This window comes from Chiloscyllium plagiosum, unplaced genomic scaffold (assembly GCF_037043375.1).
Source record: "Chiloscyllium plagiosum isolate Xiang-an unplaced genomic scaffold, Cpla_swu_hap1 HiC_scaffold_38, whole genome shotgun sequence".
NCBI lineage: Eukaryota > Metazoa > Chordata > Chondrichthyes > Orectolobiformes > Hemiscylliidae > Chiloscyllium > Chiloscyllium plagiosum.
In genome coordinates, this window is record NW_028270176.1 from 13,129,295 (window position 1) to 13,150,910 (window position 21,616).

A 21,616-nucleotide genomic window follows, 5' to 3' on the forward strand; every position below is an offset into this window, starting at 1 on the left:
AAAGGGGAACAACCAATTAACTTTATCTATACTTCTCATCGTTTTATAAACTTCAATGAGGTCGCCTCTGTAACTCCTACACTCTAATGAAAGTTGTCCCATCCTTTTCAGCTTTTCTTCATAACTCAAACCTTCCATACCTGACAAGGTCATGGTGACTCTTTTCTGAATTCTCTCCAGCGTAATAATGTCTGTCCTATATTGGGCGACAAGAACTGGATGCAATATTCCAAAAGAAGCCTCGTCAATATCCTGTGCAACCTCAACATAACTTCACAACTCTCATACTTAAAAGACTGAGGAATGAAGGCAAGCGGGTCAAATGTATTTTTAAACACTTCCATACGTGAGACAAACGTCAAAGATTTATTTAAGAGTTATGATGCTATTATAATATAAATGATGTGCGTACTTTATACAAAATCTAACTTTATGTGTTGATTGCATTAAATGCATGATTAAGTAACATGGATTATATATGTTTAATAATATTTATAGTATAATATCATTTATGCCTAACATTAATTGTAATAAGCAATGAGACACTGTCTAAGAACACATCTTCACAGATGTACAAGAGAAAAATATCATTAGATTGAGTAGAGGTTAGTCCTTGTGGTTCGTTAATTGTCAGCCTTGAGCTCTTAGATCGAATTGTTTCATCATGTAAGTTAGTAATAGGTATTTATTAAAACTTTATCCACAGAAAAAGTTACAATCAAAGTGCTGTTACCTTTTCAAACGATTGATTGTGCAGCAAAATTCATTACATTTCTAAGGGGTAATAATTAAAAAGAAAATTACTCCATATATTTTGCAGAAGAAAGACTGAGCACAGAAGCAAAAGGTGACTATGTTTCCAGAAATGCACGGAATTTCTGCTAATCAGATTACTTAGCCATTATTATTTTTAACTGAAATAGAATCAACATATCACAGTATTGAAAGCAAGTTGCAGCGGTCCCTGGTCTTCTCTGTCTCTCTCTCGGCCTGGGAGCATATTTTTCTATAGTTCTTCATTGACTACTTTTCAAAATTCTTTCTTCTTCCAAAGCACATCTTACCCTGAAAATTCCAGATTTTCCCCATAATCTGCACTAAAAAAAAAGTCCCTTGAGAATCGCCGTTCTAAACATGTAAGTTGTGTTTTGGTGTTATTGCATCATTATATAATGGGAACGTCTTTTCTTTCTGTTTTTTTTAGGTGAACCTTCGAGCAATATACTATTAACAGAAAGGCGTAATCCTAATACGACATTCATAGCTGTGTTATGGACCAGGCCAGACCCCTCAAAACATTTCATGAAGGTAGCCCAGACCCTAAGTTAAGTGAGTGGGTAAACAAGTTGCAGATATAGTACTTCATGACTAAATATGACGTTATACACTTCAGTGTGACAGACAGGCAGAATTTTATATAATTTGTGACACATTTCGATAGGGGGATGTACAACGAGAGCTGTGTGCCCTTGCACACCAGTCAACTAAAGTAGACATGTAGTTGCAGCAAACGATTAGGAATGTACTTGACCGATTTACTTGATTGATTTCAGAATTAAGGATGTCTCAATGTAGTTAGTCAGGGCCTCGGCAAGACTGAGCTGGAGTATTGACCGCCATTTTGGTCCCACTGTCTAAGAACGTATATACTTGTCATCGAGGGACAGGCAACAAATATTACCTCGGCTCTTAACAGGAACAGAAGGAATGTCAATCCACGAGGAGAAATTGGTTTAAATGGGCCAGCATTCAAAAGAGTTCAGAATGGTGATTGGGTATCTGATAGAAACGCATATGTTTCCAAAACGGCTGAAGTTAGAAAACGCATAGTGGGTTTTTCCACCAGCTTGCACATTGTCCAAACAAGTGACACATGCTCAACATACGACTTTGACAATTTTGTACTGAGATGTGAAAATATTTCTTCACTCTGAATAATAACTCTTTGGAATTATCTGCAAAAAAATCTGTGGAATCCACATCATTGAACATATTAAATAAAATTTATATTTCCTTTAGATTCTAAAGTTATGGAAACATTTGTTGAGAGCTTTAATATGGCATTGGGATAGAAGATAAGCGTATTCATATTGAATTAGAGGTGACTCGAAGGATCAACTGCAATAATCATGCTCATGGAAACATGAAGTAAACCAATTGGAGCAAGCTATCATGCTTACCCCACCACTGAATATGATCATGGCTAGTTATGCAACTTCATACCGGTTCCCATTTTCTCTTCAGCATGCTTTATTCATTTAAAAAATCTACATCATTCTTAAAGTCTAAAATGGTTTGCCCTCAAGAGTTTCCTGTACCAGAGCTCCAAAGACTCGCCACTCCGTGAGTGGAAAACATTCCCCTTATCGTTGTCTTAAAATGCTTATCCTACTGCTTAGACTGTGATCCCTCTTTCTGAACTCTACAGTCCTCACAAAGATCCTTTACATCTACTCTGCCTAATTTCTTCTTTGCATTTTCTGTTATCTCAGTTGCCCTTTCAAAGAAGGTGACCGTTGTTTTGTACTGCTGCAGTTGATTTCATACAGATACTGAGAAATGAATACTTGAAAAAAACATTGCAGCGCTTTTCATAGATTTGGGAAGTACAGCACAGTTCCCTGTACAGCCGTTTCTTGGCTTTGTTGGGAAGGATCACATGGCAGTCCAATGTGTCTACTGCTCTTATTGTATTTCTGTGGCAGAGGTCACAGGCCCTGAATCTTCTGCTGAAAGAATCATGATGATTGCACGCACTGCATTTTATGGATACTCTAGTTATTACATCATCGATACATGCCTTGTGAGATTCGAACTTTTATTCCCCCTTTGTTCATCTGAACGAGAGAATTACCTTACCAAGAGGATGCCGGAATATAAAAGAATAAAAGGACATTACAAAAGGAAATACGAACAACCATGAAAGAAAAAGTGTTTAATGGAGTAAACTACAAACGTCTGTAAAAGATTCAAACACACCACCACCAACAATTTCACAAAAAAACACAACTGTCAGTGAACAGTTACCCTGAGGAGTCCTGCATTTATCTGATACCAGTCTGCTTTTAGCAAAATTCTCTGTCGTGGCTAAATATGTTTGCCTTTCAGCTAATATCTTTCAGATGGATAACTCAAACAATCACCAAACTAAATTGACTTTGATGATACTTTCAGAACATCTTAAACGTTACATAAACTTTGTGTTCAAGAATTCTGAATATTGGTTGCACACCTTTCTGGTGAATGTTTTCTTTGGAGTGTTCTACATAGCTTTTTATACTCAAAAACCTGTCGTTAACTAACAAAAGAACTTTTTTTTCTCTCTTTACTATTTCTTCCCAACGTATTGAACTCTTAAATTCAAAGGCTTATAAATGGATTATTGACATCCTGGGGGCCGATCCATTCTTATTTTATGTCACTGTCTCCATCCACGCACCTCTACAAGTTCCTTCCCCCAAATCTCCTTTGGTGGTGATGGCATTTTCTCGGAAAATGCCTGACATGATAGATTCAAGACACAATGAATAGGTCTAGCTTTCAATCACATGTTTTCTTTCTCACAAATGTCTTTGCATTCACTCCGAAAGAATTATAGTGACTTGATGATTTTGTAGCATTCCCTCCGTTGAACACAAGGGTTTGCATGTCGCGTTAGCAGTTTATCTCGCTCGTTTAAAGCTTTATTGCACTACACTGGAGTAAAACGTGCTGCGTACAAAGTAACGTTTATGATGGAAGTTGATATTCTGCGCTGAAAGGATGATAATATTTGACCCTATGCGTTGTGGGCGTAGATTTTCCATTTCATTTTGTAACATCCCTCATAAAGCATTAGTCCCGATTAAATTAAAAATAATTACTATTTTCGGATATTATCCCAGGTGACCAACTCTATTCACTTGTTCATCAAAATAATTTTAAACATCCAGCTCCAAGTTACTCATTGCATTTCTACGTGAATCTGATATTAACTCCTTAACATTGCTTGATAGATCAGTGACAATTTCATCATGTAACTCTTCTTTCACATGTTTTTGCTTTTTCGTACTGCTCAATTTTGTAATTTCTGTTTAATTTCTATTCGGTTTATCTTTGTTCTGTAGAAGTTCAGAAAATGAAAACCAAATACAATGATCAAGGTGAGTTGAAACGTGTTCACTGTGCATTTGAGGCTGCTTAACAACCTCAATATGTCTCGTCTTTCAAAAGGCAGATTGTCATTACTTTAGTCGTCAGTATCACACTGTAGAAATATTAGAATCGTGTTATTTCACTTTATTTCTGAACACCTAAAAAACATAAATGTTGATCTGTGGAAAAGGATGTTTAGACTGGACAAGGAATGATGAAAAGAGATAATTTACAGCTGGGTGGACATTTTAATGTAAAACGCAAGTTGTAACATAAACCAGGTTGATGTAGAGTTCGAAGAGTAGACGTAACAAAGACTATTTCATGGCTGATTGTTGCAAAATCCCTGTGAATTTGTCACTTTTTGTTTGGAATGCGAATGTACATTTTTGCCCTTCAGTGCATGGTTGAAAATTCGCTCTGCAATAATCGATTTTACTTCAAAATATTTCACTTACGAGGATTTGAAATATGCTTTCATATAGCTTTACAGTTAATTTATAAATTACAAGCGTTCATGCCAAATACATTAGGGTTTTTTTTCTGCTTTGCAGAAGCCATATCCCATCAGCCTTTTTCTAAGTCAATACAAATACATCTGTAATGTATTAACTTCATGCAGATCAAATGTATCTTTTCTATTGTTCTCAAAACCAAATAGGTAGGACACTTTCATAACACGGTGCATTAGGAATGTTTAGTTAGTGAGGGCAGAAATAGGAGGATAGAACAGATGACTGTATGGCTGAGGAGCCGGTGTATGGGGGAAGGATTCACATTTTGGATCATCCGAATATCTTTTGGGGTGGTAGTGACCTGCACAAGAAGACCGGATTGTAGCTAAATTGGAAGGAGACTAGTATACTTGCAGGAGATTTGCTAGAGCTGCTCGTGAGGATTTAAACTAGTAAGGTGCGGGGGAGGGGTGGTGGTGGTGCGGGGGGGGAGGGGGTGGTGGTGGTGGTGTGGTGTGAGACCCAGGGAGATAGTGAGGAAAGATATCAATCTGAGACTGGTACAGTTGAGAAAAGAAGCGACTCAAACATGCAGGGCAGGCAGGGACAAAACGGATAACTAATTAGGACTAATAAATTAAATTGCATTTATTTGAACGCAAGACACCAAACAGGGAAGGCAGATGAATGCAGCGCATTGTTAGAAACATGGAACTGGGATTTCATAGTAGTTACAGAAACATGGCTCAGGGATGGACTGGCAGCTTAATGTTCCAGGATACAAATGCTACAGGAAGGATAGAACAGGAGGCAAAAGACAAGGGAGAGTGGCGTTTTTGATAAAGGAGAGCACACAGCTATACGGAAGAAGAATATTCCCAGAAATACATCCACGGAAGTTTTGTTTGGGTGGAACTGAGAAATAAGAAAGGGATTATCACATTATTGTGATTGTATTATAGACCCCCTAATAGTCAGAGGGAAATTGAGAAACAAATTTGTAAGGAGATCTCAGCTATCTGTAAGAATAATAGAGTGGTTATGGTAAGGGATTTTAACCTTCCAAACATACACTGGGACTGCCATAGTGTTAAGGATTTAGATGAAGAGTGTTAAGTGTGTACAAGAAAATGTTGCGATTCAGTATGTACCTACTAGAGAAGGTGCAAAACTTGACCAACTATTGGGAAATAAGACAAGACAGGTGACTGAGGTGTCAGTGGGGGAGCACTTTGGGCCACCGACTATAATTCCATTTAATTAAAATAGCGATAGAAGAGGATGGACCAGATCTAAAAGTTGAAGTGTTAAATTGGACAAAGGCCAATTTTGACTGTATTTGGCAAGAACATTCAAAATCTGACTGGGGGCAGATGTTCGCAGGTAAAGGGAAAGCTGGAAAATGGGAAACCTTTAGACATGAGCTGATGAGAGTCCAGGGAATGTGTACTCCTGTTAGGGTGAAAGGAAAAGCTGGTAGGTATAGATAATAATGGATGACTAAAGAAATTGAGGGTTTGGTTCAGAAAAAGAAGGAAATATACGTCAGGTATAGACAGTATAGATCGAGTGATTCCTTAGAAGAGTATAAAGGCAGTAGGAGTATACTTAAGAGGGAAATCAGGAGGGCAAAAAGGGGACATGCGACAGATTTGGCAGATAGATTTAAGGAGAATCCAAAAAGTTTTTAAAAATACATTAAGGACAAAAGGGTAACTTAAGGAGAGAATAGACCCCTCAAAGATCAGCAAGGCGGCCTTTTTATGAAGCCGCATGAAATGGGGGAGATACTAAACGAGTACTTAGCATCAGTATTTACTGTGGAAAAGAACATGGAAGATATAGAATGTCGGGAAATAGATGGTGACATCTTGAAAAATGTCCATATTACATATGAAGGAGTACTGCATGTCTTGAAACACATAAAAGTGGATAAATCCAGAGGGCCTGATTAGGTGTACACAAGAACTTTGTGGGACGCTAGGGAAGTGATTGTTATGCCTCTTGCTGAGATATTTGTTTCATCGATATTCATAGGTGAGGTGCCAAAAGGTGGGAGGCTGGCTAACGTGGTGCCACTGTTTAAGAAATGTAGTAAGGACAAGCCAGGGAACTATAGACCAGTGAGCCTGACATCAGTGGTGAGCAAGTTTTTGGAGGGAATCCTGAGGGACAGGATGTGCATGTATGTGGAACGACAAGGACTGATTAGGGATATCCAACATGGCTTTGTTCGTGGGAAATCGTGTCTCACAAACTTGAAGTTTTTTGAAGAAGTAACAAAGAGGATTGATGAGGGCAGAGCAGTGGATGTGATCTATACGGACATCAGTAAGGCATTTGACAAGGATTCCCCTTGGGAGACTGGTTGGCAAGATTAAATCTCATGGAATACAGGGAGAACTAGTATTTGGATGCAGAACTGGCTCAAATGTAGAAGACAAGGATGGTGGTGGAGGTTTGTTTTTCAGAGGGAGGCTTGTGACCAGTGGAGTGTCACAAGGATCAGTGCTGGGACCACGACTTTTTGTCATTTATTTAAGTGATTTCGATATGAGCATAAGAGGTTTAGTAAGTAAGTTTGCAGACAACACCAAAATTGGAGGTGTAGTGGACAGCAAAGAAGGTTACTTCTGATTACAAAGGGATCTTGATCAGATGGGCCAATGGGCTGAGATGTGGCAGATGGGGTTTCATTCAGATAAATGCGAGCTGCTGCATTTTGGGAAAGCAAATCTTAGCAGGACTTATACACTTAATGGTAAGGTCCGAAGGAGTGTTGCTGAATTAAGAGAATTTGGAGTGCACGTTCATAGCTCCTTGAAAGTGGAGTCGCAGGTAGATAGGATAGTGAAGAAGGCATTTGGTATGCTTTCCTTTATTGGTTAGAGTTTGAGTACAGGAGTTGCGAGGTCGCGTTGCAGCTGTACAGGACATTGGTTAGGCCGCTGTTGGAATATTCTGTGCAATTCAGGTTTCCTTCCACTTGGAAAGGTGATTTGAAACTTGAAAGGTATCAGAAAAGAGTTACAAGGATGTTACCAGGGTTGGAGGATTTCAGCTATAGGGAGAGGCTGAACAGGCTGGGACTGTTGTCCATGAAGCGTTGGAGTCTGAGGGGTGACCTTATAGAAGTTTGCAAAATTATGAGTGGAATAGGTTAGATAAATAGACAAAGTCTTTTCCCTGGTGTGGGGGAGTCTATAACTAGATGGCATGGTTTTGGGATGAGAGGAGAACGATATAAAAGAGAATTATGGGACAAAGTTTTCATGCAGAGGATGGTAGATGTATGGAATGAGCTGTCAGAGGAAGTGGTGGAGGCTCGTACAATTGCAACATTTAAAATATATTAGAATGGGTATATGAATAAGAAGGGTTTGGAGAGATATTGGCCGGATGCTGGGAGGTGCATTTAGATTGGATTGGGATGTCTGGTTGGCATGGACAGGTTGGACCGAAGTATTTGTTTTCGTGCTATACATCTTTGTGACTCTATGACTCTACTTGGTCAATGAATTAACGATCAAGGTATCTTTTGAAAATTGATTTTGAGTTCTAAGGTTATTTTTCTAAACATATGTGACTTTTTCTCTGTACTATTCGGTGAAATCAGTTACAATGCGAAACACTTGGCACAGTGGTTAAGTGGGTGACACTGCTGCCTCACAGCACCCAGAACAGTGGTTCGAATCCAGCCTCGGGTGACTGTCTGTGTGGCGATTTCGTGTTCACTCAGTGTTTGCATTGGTTTGCTCTATTTTCTGACACAATCCAAAGATGTGCAAGTTCGGTCAATTGTTCATGCTGAATTGCCCACCGTGTTCAGGAATGTGTGGGTTAGGTGCATTAATCAGAGGTAAACGAAAGATAGGAGGAATTGATCTAGGTGGATTATTCTTCAGACCGTTGGTGTAGACTTTATCGGTTGAATGGCCTGTTTGAGCACTGTTGGGATTCTGTGACATCCATCTTCTCAACTGAATCTCCAGTGTATTTTGGAATACATCATTTTCTATCGAAAGTGAGACATATTAGAGTCAGGGAGACAAAGAAATAAACAGCACGGAAACAGACCCCTCCATCCAGCTCGTCCAAGGATATCAGAAATCCGAAATAATTGTTATCCCATTTGCCAGCATTTGTCCCATATCCCTCTAAACCCTTTCCATTCAAATACGTATCCAGCTGCCTTTTAAATGTTGCAATTGTACCAGACTCTACCACTTCATCCAACAGCTCATTCCATACGTGCACCCTCTTTTTGCATGAAAATGTTGCCTCTAAAGTCCCCTTTAAATTTTTCTCCGCTCCCTACATCCTTGAGTTTTTGGAATCACGCACTTCGGTCAAAAACCTTGTGTATTTATCCAATCCATGCCCCTCAGGATTTTATAAACTTCTAGGAGGTCACCCCTCAGCCTCTGACGCTGCAGCGAATGTAGGCCCAGGCTATTCAGCCTTTTCCTTTGGTTAAACCTCTCCAACCCTGGCAATTTCCTAGCAATTGTTTTTGAACCTTTCAAGTTTCACAACATCATTCTTATAGCAGAGAAACCAGAACTGCACTCAGTATTCCAATGGTGGTCTAACCAAAGTTCTGTATAGCTGCAACAAGACATCCCAACTCCTATAATAAATGCACTGACAAATAATAAAACACATACAGAATGTTTTCTTCACTATCCTATCTACTTGTCATTCCACTTTCGAAGAAATATGAGTCTGCACTAGAAGCTCTCTTTTTTCAGCAACAGACTCCAGAATCTTGTCAGGAAACAGACAATTCCCACCCTGATTTGTCTTTCCAAAATGCAGCAATTCACATTTATCTGAATTAAACTCTATCTGCCATCCCTTTGACAATTGGCCCATTTGATCAATGTCCTGATGTGTTCTGAAGTAGCCTTCTTCGCTGTTCACTGCAACTTCAGCTTTGGTAGAATGTGTAAATTAATAACCAGACCTCCTATATTCATTTCCAAATCATTTACATAATCAAAGGACCCAGCACCGATCCATTCAGCACACAGCTGGTCACCGGCCTCCAGTCTAAAAAGCAATCCTCCACGAGAAATACTCTTCTACCTTTGAGCCAGTGCTGTATTCAAATAATTAATTTTCTCTCTATTCTGTTTGATATAACCTTGCTAACCAGTCTACCATGAGGAATCTTGTGAAACACCTTACTGAAGTCCATATAAATCATGTTCTCCATTCTGAAATCATCAATCTCTTAGCTACCGCATCAAAAAATTCAATTAAACTACTGAGACACAGTTTTCCACGCACAAAGGAATGCTGACTATCCATAGTCAGTCCTTACTTATCAAATATATGTAAAGCCTCTTCATCGGGATTCCCTCTAACAACTTGTCCACCACCAATGCCAGGCTTACCTGTCTATCATTCACTTGCTTTTCCTTGCCATATTTCCTAAATAATGGCACCACATTAGCTAAACACCAGTCTTCAAGCACCTCCCCAGTAGCTATTGATGGTGCGAATATCTCACCAAGGGTCACAGCAATCACTTCCTTAGCTAACCATAGAGTGTTAGGGTTCGCCTGATCAGGTCACGAGGTTTGATCCACCTTTATGCCTTTTAAGACGTCCAGCACCTTCTCCTCTGTAATATGGACATTTTTCAAGATGTTGTTATTTATTTTAGTTTTGGCAGAACATTTTCGAATGCATTTTTGTCTGAAGGCTTAGCATTCTTGTTCGTTACTTAAAACAAATTAAAATATAGAGAGAAACTGTGCAAAATTTGCCAATTTTAATCTAGCCATCATATTTGAGCATTGCTTCATTTTTTTTGCCGACCAAGTATGTGAATAACTCTGAGATCCAACAATGAGCTGCATTCCTCCACAACGATATACCAGTCTCAGTTACAATATGCTTGTCATCATTCAAGTATGAGCCTTTATTATAATATTGCATTGTCATGATATTCAGGGCAACTTTTAATATGAGAATAACTAATGAGGTTAAACTTCTTTCATACAATGATTATTGCAGTGCATTAATCCATTTGTGTCCCTGTTAGAACAACAAATGAACAAGAAAGACAGAGGTAATGATATTCAGCTATGCCGTAATTCTTCACTTCTTAACAGTGGATAATCTGAAGTAATCTAAGGACTTGGAGCGTATGACAAAATATTCCATCCAACGTTGATATGGTTATTAAGTAAATGCAAGTTTAAGAGAAACCTCGGTCATCTGCCTTTCAAAGGAGAATTGAATTTAATGTTAAATCAAAATTGAGAGATGATTTGAAATGACCATTATGAGACGTTTAACTCAAAACTGCATATGAAGGAAATAGTTGAACTGGTGAAAAGTTGGTTGTCATAGTGTATTTCTTTTTAAGTTTATTGCCAAAAAAAAAACAAGATCATATCCATTCCTGTTTTCTTCTGTGGAATATACCACCAAAAGCGAGATACTGAGACAATCAGTAATAACATTTGAAGTGTATGTTGCTTACCTTGTAGAAGTAGAAATGGAAGTCAGAAACAAACCATTTAATGTGTTTTTCTATTATTCTGTTAATTCGTTTTGGAAGTAATCCAATAAACAACTCTGTATCAACATTTTTTCTGCGGTGCGCGAGGTGTTTTATTTTCTCTGTATCTATCCTGTGAAATGCACAGATAGAAGGCACATTTTCATTAACCTGCAGTTAACATTAACCCTCTGTTTTGTTCTACATCCACCGTTAGAACTGGAAAAGTTAAGGAAGAAGCTTCAAGATTGTGGTGAGAATGGATTTGCTTTAAAGCATGCTGCTTCTTTTTTCGTCTTGAACTCTAAATATTATTGTAATTATTTTTGGGCTAATTCATCAATTTCTTCTTGCCTGAAGTATAATGATGCGAGGAATATGAAACTGCTCTAGTCAGGAGCCAGTGCCAATCTAGTCTGCAATGTAAAGTTTCAATCCATTTAAAGTTCTATTAAAGTGATCTGAAGTTAATGTCTGGTGCCAAAATGACACCAATTCACCAACGGTTTTGCTTCAGGCTATAGACATCCCAGATGAACTGAATACAAAACTGCTGACATTAGCGGATGAAAATGTGATTTTAAACGTTAAAAAGCATTAGATATATAAGTTCAATTTAAAAAGATAGATTTCACAGACTTCTCTCCCACTTCCGTGATAGTTGATCTAATTGTGGTTTTTCAGAAAATTTGAAACTTTCACAAGTTGATCGAATATATGAGGAGAAAGTGAGGTCTGCAGATGCTGGAGATCAGAGCTGGAAATGTGTTGCTGGAAAAGCGCAGCAGGTCAGGCAGCATCCAGGGAACAGGAGAATCGACGTTTCGGGCATAAGAAGGGCTTATGCCCGAAACGTCGATTCTCCTGTTCCCTGGATGCTGCCTGACCTGCTGCGCTTTTCCAGCAACACATTTCCAGATCGATTATATGAGTCAGCTTTACTATTCAGAAGGGGACACAATGTATCTTGTTCTGGCAATCAGTCATATAAAGTAAAATGGTAAATTTTGCAAAACTAACACGTTGTAAAATCAATCATAATTCAGCTAACTTTCACTAAACTTTATTAATCTGCTGTCGCCTTCTTTGTCCAATGGTGTTTCTCCTTAAGCAATTGGACAATGTTTTTTGATTTTTGATTTCATGTCACGCAAATGCCTTTTCCCAGCCTACCTCGATAATATCTTTAAGCTACATAGTTAACCAAGGTACCTACTTCAAAATCACTTGAGAGCAGTTTAATTGTGAAGCAACTGGAAATCTTCTGTTTAGTTCTGCAGTTAACAAATATGAAATGTTATCTACAAGAGTTTCTGATCCACAGCCTCTCCTTTACTGATGACAATGTTCATTCAAACATGTCAAATTGACCAATATGTTGTCATATAAGCTGACGTGGCTCGTAGTTAAATTATATTTACTACTTCCTCCTGTGGACCTTGAATACTTAATTTTATTTAAGAAAAACTATGTAGCCATAAGTTTTGTTGGAATTGACTTCAGTATCAATAATATCCCTCTTAGAACAGAAATTAATTTCAGATGAGAAAGGTAAGTGTGTGCATCAATTTAATTCTTTAACTGATTTGAAACCCTCAGAATCTTCCAAAACTGGATGGATAAGCAGTTGAAATGTCATATAATTAAAGGCTAAGGACCACGTGCTGCAAAATGGGTCTGGTGTGGATTATTCTCTCTCCTTATTGGAACTTGCTTTCTGATCAAATATTCATTTACAGTTTCCAGGTTTTTTCTTGTTTGCGCCATAAAACTGCATATTATAACTGTAGCAGATAATCCATTAGACCGATCTGAAGCTTATGCACCAAAGAAGAATAGATTACTTCGATATTTGTCGCAATTATTACTCATGAACACTGATGTTGTTAAATGGTGGTTAAATCAATCTTCACCAATGCATTGTTTTGCAAATGCTGCAGCCGTTTACCGTTCTGCATGTCTGATAGTAAGCTTCATCTAGTAACGTTTCCTTCCGTGAAGATGTTCTAGGTCCGAAGTATCAAGATGGTTACACAACACTCCTTTCTATCTATACAAAGAAAAGCATAGATCTTCATTTGGGGATGCCACGAGTACACATCAAACTATATATAAACGCAACGTGTTTACCTACCAGCAACAATACAATTGAATAAACCCTGGGAAATATTTACGTGCATTGACTGAAATTCGTTCAAACATAAAATGGAATTGACATAAGTGCTTGAAAATATGTCTCCTTTTCTTTCTCCTCCACACCTTTCATAAGACACAACGTCATCTCAGTTATCCCATATGGATGCCGAAATTACTGACAAACTTTTAAATTATAAGTAAAATGATCAACATGCGATTAATTTGATAAATCTGTCAAGAATGTCATGACAGCATTATGATAGGAACATGTTTCCACTTGTCTGTTGCATGCAATTATTCTATAATAACGTCCAGAAGTAGATCCACATTAATTTCACAATATATTTCCTTTGAGAAATATCCTTATACGACTTTTGGAACCCTTGATAAGGAGCACGATCTTTTGTATACCCCCTAAAAGTATATTCTACTTCACTACATACTAAATATAATATCTCTGTGGATCAAGAATGCCTCTGATCACACCTTCAGAAAAAAAAACTGTTAGAAAACAATGAGATCAAGCGGCTTCCTTTCACTTGTTTATCTCCTTGCTTACATTTACCGTTAAGATACTTCAGTGATGACCCTACTACCAGCCAATCCTGCACCCAGGCAATTAGAATGGTTATTGTATTCAGGAAAAGTGGCGTTACAAAACCCTGTGAAATGAGTATTCCACTATTGTCGAAACATTTTTAATTCAGGACTTACGGTTAATAATAGAGCCCTGGGCAGTGTTGTTAGAGACCTAGAGTTTCAGGTACACAGTTCCTTGGAAGTGGAGTCACACATTGCCATGCTTGCCTTCATTGCTCAGAACATTAAGTATAGGAATTGGGGTGTCAGGTTTCGGTTCTACACTACATTTCTCAGGTCGCATTAACAGTACTGTGCACAGTTCTTGTCATCTTGCTATAGGAAATGTATTCTTTATTGGAAGGAATGCAGGAAAGATTTACATGAACGTTACCAGGACTGGAGAGCTTCAGAACTAACGGGAGACTGGATAGGCTGGGACCTTTTTTTTGGTCAGGAGCATAGAAGATTAAGAGGCGAACTTAAAGGTGTTTATAAAATCATGAGGGGCAGATATGACATAAATAGCGAAAGTTCTTTTATGTTTTCCCTGGGGGTAGGGAGTTCAAATCTATAGGGCATAATTTTGACGAAGTTTTTAAAGGGGACCTGTGAGGCAACATTTTCACACAGAGTGTGTATGTGTATAAACTGCCGGTGGAAGTGGGTGATGCACGGACAGTTCCAAGATTTCAAAGACATTTGGGCAGATATTCGAATAGGAACGTTGTGAGAGTACAGGCCAAACGTAGAGTAATGGGAGTCGTTTAGTTTGGAAATCTGATCGGCATGGACAAGTTGGACTGAAGGATATGTTTCCTTGCTGTAGGACTTAATGAATTGAAACTAATCTTCTGTTAACCTCTGTCATCTTTGTCTATCGATGAGGCGCTGTTGAAACTTCTGTTTTACAGAGACATTCATGGAAAATTGCTGTCTTACATGTTTTGTTTTAAACATGTTCATTGAGTGCAGATTGATAAAATGGTAAAATGTTAGCTTGAATTTGTCTTGCTTTATTGTATGCAATGAAACGTCTGTGAGGAGTGTTTTGCACTGTTTGGTACATGTCAGCACTGGTAAATCGGTCAGTATAGACACAAAAAGGCTCTTTCCACAGCATTGAAAAAATTGAGCACCAAAGTTCAGTTACGAGATAAGTGGTTGCTGACTGTCAAATTGGGAGGTATATTTATTGAAATGGAATGATATGTTTAGAAGTCTGCAGCTTGATGTTTGGAACTATATCTAAGTTTCAGAAAAATAATGAAGCTGACTTTTGGCTTTTTTCGGGTGCTGGGTCAAGTAGGCCAGATCATGTAAGAATAGCAGATTGTATTTCCAGAAGTGAACCACATGAGTCCGTAGAAAAATTATTGATCATGGTCACAATCATTAATAATCATTTCTGCTTGTTCTTGTTTTAAACTACTGAAGGTGGTTTAAAGTTGGAATGAATTTCAAATACAAGATGATCTCATTTCGTTGGATAATATTATCATAAGATATTATTAAGTGGAAGTGTTGAACTACAAAAGTAAAATTTAGGTTAATTTTATACTGAATGTAGAACACAAGCAAGGCTTTCCATTCTTGAATTTATTCAGCTCCCTGCTAATGGCGTACAGAGAGTTAGTATATTGCAAAATAAAATAATTCTTTACAGGGTCTCGTGACTCTCTTGGCTGTAAAGAAAAGCTTCACTAATCGTATTAACGACTTCAATTATGGCTTTCAATTTTATGACGATGAACGTTTACTGTTAAATCTAGGAATGAAGACTCTTAACGAAACGAAAGGTCTGTCTGTGTTTTGTTTGCAAAAATTCAGTATATTTGATCATTAAAGACAATTGCTTTTCATTGAGTTTCAGTGCCAGCATCTGCAGATTTGATTTGAAAAAGAGGCTCTTCCTGATCAACCAGGCTGTTGTGCCTGATACCTCAGTCGTACTTACAGTGCAATATGCTGCAGCATGGCAATAATGGAAGGTACCATGTGTTAACCATGTGTCTACATTAGAGTCGAGAGCAATACTTTTGACCATAACTATTTTTCATTTTCTTTAATCAGTACGTTTAAGCAGTGTAAATTAAATCTGTCACAGTGCAGTTCATTACATTATAATAAGCATCAACTATTAGTTGCAGTGACCAATTTATTAAATTGCTTGCACCCAAAAGATATGTTTTCCGGATTGCCAGATTTTTCTCTCATCTGCTCTAAGCACTGACCTTAAATCAATGCCCCCGGACTTAAAATCCTCCTTCCTGTTAATCCTGTCCCATTTCAATTTTCTCTGCTTTATGGAAGACAAATCCAATCAGTCCAATCTCTCTTCGTAACTGAAACTGTCCTTCACAGACGACATTTTAATAAATCGCCTGTGCACCTTCTCCAGTGCTATCCCAACCCTCCAAACAATGTGACTTCCAGCACTGCACAGAATGCTTCAACTGTGGTGGAGCTAACGTTGTCTACAGTTCCAGTATAGCCTTGTAGTTCACAGACTCCTTGCCTCAGAGAATAAAGGAAAGTCTTCCATATTTCTTCTTAATGATGATAACGTCCTATCTTGAATTTTAAGGAACTGCTTTAGATAAAAAGAAACAAAGTTTTCTGTATTCTTCGCAGTTTCCCAGGGCATTAATATTAAGCATACATTCTCTTATCTTTCTCTTTCCAGCTAAAGTGCATCGGCTCATATTGATCTCGATTGAATTCTGTTTTCCACTGATTAGCACGTTTTATTAGTCCGAATTTTGTTATTTGTTTGCTGTGTCGTCCAAATAGTCGTCCTTTGCCTTTAGTTTTACCTTTCCAAGGAATCCAGTTCAAATATGTCCGCACATTCTTGTGTTTGCAAAGTACCATTCATTCAATTAACGTTTTGGCTGCAATGTTTTATTTCAATTTACGACAGCAAAATGTCATCTCAGTCAATTAAACTTGACACTAAGCCAATTACATTATTGATATTTATGGGGTGTTCATTTCATGTTTCTTTTAACCAATGCAACCTAATCGTTTGTGCTTTTGCATCTAAGAATGTTACTTAATTTAAATCGGTTACAATCATTTTAAATAGACGATCAACTGTATAAGTTACAGCGTGGTAAGCACCACTTTCTCTTTGAAGTCTGAATATGCTGTAGCAAGCAAATTGACTTCTTGATAATATATTGTCTAACTAAAATGAATTACTAAATGTCATGGCAGTTGTGAATGAAATTAGTAAGGTGCTCATTTATCTCAAAGTAAACAAGCATACAAACAAACTCGGAGTTTAATCATAGTTGCCATAATGCCTGTTCTGTAATAGCTGAGAACTTCAGAACTTTGAAACATACCAAAGGGAGTGCAGCAGAGCTTCACTAGGTTCATTCATTAGAAACCAAGACTTTTCTAGGAACGAAGCTTATTGCAACAGGACCTGGTTTTACGACACTTTACAAGGATGAGACAGTACAAGGATGAGACTGTAGATTCGAAGCAACAAGATCATTTCCCTGGTTGTACAATCTAGGACTGTGAATGCATTCTCAGGAAAAGATGTAGGCCAGGTTGAAACTGAGAAAGGAGGACACAAGAGCAGAGAATTAAATAAAAAGAGAGAAAGCAACTTTAAGGCAACTCATTTAAGTGCACCAGAACTTCTGGATTGTAATATAAAAGAATGATGGGTTATTAAATCAATTATTGATTACAAATATATAACTGAAAATAAATAATTGTAAAACAAGCAGGCAGCTAATAGCATTCCAACATTGAGAACAGAGGGAAATAGACAGGAGCTTAGCCCTTGAAAGTCAAAGTTGGAGGAAAACATGTTTGGTGCATCATGTGATTTTTTTTCTTCAACTAAAACCAGGAGAAAAGCATTCCAGTAACGGGGAAAGTGAGCAAGAAACTATTCTGATTTAACAACCCATTCCCCTCTTCTCACATATGGAAGCACGGTCACTCAGTGGTTAGCACTTATGCCTCACAGTGCCAGGCACCAGGAGTAATCCCACTGTTGATTGACTGTCATGGAGTTTGCACATTTTCCCCATGGCTGTGTAGGCCTTCGGTGGAGGTTCTGGTTCCCTCCCAGAATCTAAAGAAGTGTAGGTCTGTTAGATTGGCCATGCTAATCTTTCCGTAGTGTGCACGGATGTACAAATCAGACGGATTAGCTATGGTGAGTACAGTGTTACGGAGTTAAGGTGGTAGTCTCATGGGATGCTGCTTGGGCAATTGTTTCAGAATCAATGGACAGAATAACCTCTCTCCACTCTATTGGGATCCTATGCTGCCCTAAACTTCTTATTATCCACAACAGGCTCTGAATGTAAAAAGTCGATTGAGTACGCAGCAAATTGATCTGGTGGTGATTAGTTGTTAAAAAAAAAACAAAAAAAATGGCTTCCAGTGATTTGATGAAGAGACAAAAAACAGCCATTCAGTCGTGTTCGAGAGTTCTTCTATATACTTTTTTTCAAAAGAACAACAAAATCAAGTTGGCTATTAAAAATTCCAGGTAGTGTGCTACGGAGACTGTCATTGCTGGTGAATATCAACAGCTCTTCAATGGCTATGCTTGTGCCCGGGTGTCCTTCAACAACTAGCATGCGGTCGCCACCAAGACTCTTGGTGCCTTTAGACAAAGGTGGACCCCATAGCAGATGGAGTACTTTATCTCTCTGTCCAACTCCATCTTGATTTAGCTCCCTCTCCCCTCCCACCTCTCTACCTCTGCCTCTCGCGTTATAATTTGCGCTGACCTTAATGGACTTTGCACATTAGTTACATAATTGCAAATAAAATGATTTCGTGATGGGCATTAAATTATAAAGGAGAAAAAAAGCACCAGTGATTTTGCGATTAAAAAAATACAGATTGTCTAAAAAAAAGTAAAGGATAAACATAAATCTGGAAAGATTAAGATATTTTGTCAAATGACATTAAATACTTCAATAACCTATCACCCACGGAAACAATAAGTGAAGAAATCAGCAGCATTAAATCATGGGCAAAAATGGTGGAATAGGTTGGAAATGAGAAAGGCATATGATGCATGCTTACTTCATAATTTTTAATGGTGTTTGAAAAAAAGCATGAGCAGGGTAAATGTTAGTGAAAGCGTAGAAAGGAGAGGCAATGGATGGAGTGAACGATGAGGCAAGGTATGGGGAAATGCTGGCTAAGACCATGTTGGATGAAACCTCCTACTCAGGTGGCTCACACCTACATTTGGCAAAGGGATTGGTTTGGTAAAAGCAGGAAGTTTTCTTATAAAGTCAATACATTTCAAAGTTACTACGGGCTGCGGGTGAACATTGCTCATTGAAACATTAGATAACCGCAGCTCCAAAAAGAAAGGACAGGACAATCCAAAAGTGTTAAGAATTAGAGATCATTCATTTTGTCCTCAGTTTCATGCGAGCATTTTTTTTTAGAAAAAATGAGTTAAAGCTTAACATTTATTTGGAGAACGTTGAGTTGATGAAGAATACAAAGATTTGAACTGTAAAAGTTATTTCTTTCTTAATTAGCTCAGTTGATTTTTTTTTATTTACCCTAACTATATTGACATCATAGACGATGCTTACATGGATCTGAAAAAGAATATATTTAGTGCAGTTATTCATAAGAGGTTAATTAACAATGCACTTCGGGATTTTCGCAGAGACCGGAAGTTGTAGCTTATCAACCATATTAATATTGTGATCTTTGGAGAGTAATTCATTTCCTGAATATACCACCGTTCCATCAATTCACGTGGGCAAGATGCCTGGAGCTCTCTTTAAAAGCATTGAGGGTGCCCCAATCAAATAATTCTCCAGTTGTTGACTCATGGGGTTGGCGATGCAGAGACTGCTTAGATTTAAGTAAACTCGTGGATTTAGACAAAGATGGACCCCACTTGCGAAAGTTTCACCCTATTTATAATTACAGATTAACAGTCTGTAATTTAGCTGTTTGGTCATGATCAAGTTAAGAGACCAAGACAGTTCAAATTGCTTTGCCCAGTGCATTGTCAGTGTTTCTTAAATCTTCCTAATCTAACTCAATGTCAATGCCTTCATTGCATCAGAAAGCGAATCCCTGAAAAAGAAGATTCAACTTTTAGGTAAGGAAATGTTTGGAACTTCTTTGGTCTATGTTACAAACCAATTAACGTAAATGGATTAAAAAAGGAAATGTCACTTCTAAAAGCTTGGTTTGTGAATGTCATTCTTGGAGATTTTCTGGTAGATCTTATTTGGAAAATAACAAATGGTGTACAAATGTTATAATAACAGAATACTATTGAAATTCTGTGCCAACATCAGAAGAGAAATTGAAAGATAAAGAGAAAGGTAAATGAAAAGATGCAGTTGCATTCCGTGCTCTCTTCCATCTGAATTTCGACGATTGCTTAAACACTCCTGTAATTGTGCTTTAGAAATTAAAGCTAAAGTCTCAGATGATGGTGAGTAGGAATTAATTATGAAGGAAAACATGTACTGACACCGATGGTAATCACAATTCAACTGAAAATTAAACATCATGCTGGAAGTTTCCACACTTCAAGAATATTGAAAGTGAAAGAATGCTTTGCGGTGTGCCTCACTAAAAGCTTCCTGGCTCTGATAAAGTAATGATTACTCTTTTTTGGTCAGATTCATTAATCCACAAGTATTCAGGAGCGATTCTTCGAAGTTACACCTGATGAAATGTTAACCACAACAAAGAGTCTAACGTTGGAGAAAATAACTGCAGATGCTAGAATTTGTACCGAAAGCAAAAATAAATACAAGAGTTCACAGCGGGGCAGGCAGCATCCTTCGAGAGAGAGCAAGCTGACGTTTTGAGTCTGGATGACTCTTCATCAGAGTTGAACTGAAGTGTGGAGGAGGCAGCACTTATGCAATACTGGTGAGGGAATTGGAGTGTTGGGGGAGAAAGGATGTTGACAGTTCAGATTTAGTGATCGAAATGTAAGAAGGGCAGAACAACGGTGTCTCTAACTGCCAGACTGGCAAGAATATGCCGTCCCACTGGAGTGGGGGAAGGGAAGAGGGGCATGGTTACAGAGAATGTAACAAGCAAAGCTGAAGGAAGGGGAACGAATGGTTTCAGAATCTGAAGGCGTTCAACTCAATGTTTAGACCAGAAGGTTGTAAAGTGTTTTGCTGGAGCATTTCAAGAAGAGACAAGTTGCATGAGAGCAGAACACAGTATTACATTGACTGGCATTGGGACGATCACAGTTATGCTTGCATACAGACTGGAGGTGTTCTGCAAACGGGTCATCCAGTATGTGTTTCGTTTCTGCAATGAAAGTCGGATGATTGGGTGCAGCGAATCCAATACAAAAATTGGAGAAGGTGTAGTTGAAATGGTGCATCACCCAGAAACATTGTTTGGGCCATTGGATTGTGAGCAGGGAGGATGTGAAAGAGCAGTTGTTGTACCTTCTGCGATTATATGAGAAGATGCTGTGGGAAGGGGTGGGATTGTTGGTTGACGAGTTGACACCTAATGTTAAAGTATTATCCACAAGGTTGTATTTCTACAGGTTGTAGGAATCACTGACTCCTTCCCTCCAAAGTTAATCTTTCCTACTGACTGTATAGCAGTTCCTTAGTAGTGCAATATATTTTACATCTGAATTCTTGATCCCAAGGCAGGTCAAATGAACTAACATTTTTTTTATGTCAGAGGCCAGTGTATGAAAGCGTGATCCATACTTGACAATATGTATGTTACAATGAATTGTTGCATTTATGTAAAGGTTGAATCAATAAAGTATGGATAATACAGTAGAAAG